This window comes from Mytilus edulis, chromosome 11 (assembly GCF_963676685.1).
Source record: "Mytilus edulis chromosome 11, xbMytEdul2.2, whole genome shotgun sequence".
NCBI classification, from domain to species: Eukaryota; Metazoa; Mollusca; class Bivalvia; order Mytilida; family Mytilidae; genus Mytilus; species Mytilus edulis.
The window spans coordinates 45337736-45339468 of NC_092354.1; the positions used below are offsets into that span (position 1 = coordinate 45337736).

The 1733-nt window shown below is 31.4% G+C and overlaps 1 long non-coding RNA gene across 1 annotated transcript; it reads left to right on the forward strand.

The window, feature by feature from the left end:
- Positions 1–593: 593 nt before the first annotated feature.
- Positions 594–942, forward strand: LOC139495710 (uncharacterized). The gene is made up of 2 exons (XR_011657437.1): positions 594–732; positions 798–942. It is a non-coding gene; the product is annotated as an uncharacterized lncRNA (long non-coding RNA).
- The last annotated feature ends 791 nt before the right edge of the window (positions 943–1733 follow it).

A 1733-nucleotide genomic window follows, 5' to 3' on the forward strand; every position in this document is an offset into this window, starting at 1 on the left:
AGGCGCAGCCTCAACCACAGAACTGGCCATGGAGTTTAGAAGAAAGTAACATTTTGATAGAAAATATCAGTTACTATCAGAGAATGATTGAGACAATCGAAAGAGCTAAGAGTTTGGGACCGGTTAAACTTCCAAAAGCTCCGAAAAGAAAGGTGCAGGACTTATTTAAAGAAAAACTGGGAAAGAAAAAAAAGCAAACTATCACGACCCCTGAAGAACTTCACACCTTTCTAATAAGCAGAAAGGCGGATTTATCAAAGACAATTTCGAGGCAGAAGTTTATTTTTAATAGAGAAAAAAACCCTGTTAAACAGTTACAAGAAGCATACAAACACTTGGGAAGACATAACGCCCAAGGTATGCTGTTTAACATTACTTTCGGTGATTTCCTTAATGCTTTGAGAGACTGGTTTCTTTCGGCAAAGTTCAATACAACGTGGGACACATGGTTATCATCTAAGATAGATATATCTATACCTCATGCTCGGAAATTAAGACAACTTGCTAATCTACTTAAAGGATTTAATGGTTTTCTGAACATTAATGTTTCAATCAATGATATTCTTTCAAAACAAGAACTTTTCAAACAAATGTTAGCAATTGATCAGTTTGCCACCTTTTGGAGACAGGGAGACTATATTCCAGCAGATGATGAACTTACTCCGTCACAAGAAGTTTGATATGTATGTGATATTGTATTCCATATAAGGAGTGATCATACATGATCAGTAGGTGGGACAACTCTTTACTATTGATTTTCTTATTCCATATAAGGAGTGATCATACATGATCAGTAGGTGGGACATAGTAACGGTTATTCATAACCGGGTAACTTTTAGTGGATGTGACAGTTCTAACTTTGAACAGTGATATTATGTTTATAGTGTTTGATTTGTATGTATTCATTGCACTTTTGTTTTCAAATTAAAATTTTGAAACTGATTATTGTTTTGGTAATAAATTAACCGTAAGTAAATAAAGATTTAAAACTTAGTCATCTGTAATTCTTGTTCATAGAAAGAACCTGTTATTTCTTCGCCTTTTAAATCAATTATTTTATAAGTAAAAGGAATTGTATTTAAAACTTTTTCAATTACAAATATTTCTTTAGTCCAACGAGTAGTATAACCCTTTTCAAATTTACCCTTCTTTTTTGTTATTCTTACTCTAGTACCTACTTCGAATTTAGGTTTTTTAATTTTCTCTTCCTTTTCTGGATATAAATTTTTATACACTGTTAATTCATTTTTTAATTTACTTGCTTGAACAGGTGTCATTTTAATTGAAGAATGTACTGTATTATTTTTGTTGTTTTTGGGTGTTTTTAATAACGTTTTTTTTATAAAAAAGTAAAAAAAAATTTTTGGGAGTAAGAAAATTTGGTGTTTTTTGGGTGTTTTTTGCTTTTTTTATGAAAATTTAGGGCTCTTTTACTTGAAATGAGGGTAATTTTTTGGGGGTAAGTTTTTTTTTTTTTTGGAGGGGGGGGGGGGGGTATAGGTGTGTGATATTGTGTAACAAGAGACGGATTTGGTAGCGATTAATAAAACAAAAAGTTAGTGCAAAGACTAAGCTCAAAAAATTGATAACAAAAAGAACCTGTGAGAATGAAGAAAAGACTACATTGGAAATAAAGAGAAGTGAATTAATTTCTGAAAAGAATAGGATAATAGAACTTGTTCGTCAAGACAGTAATTCCTAGTAATTAACTTCTTTAAATCTTCCATCTTCAA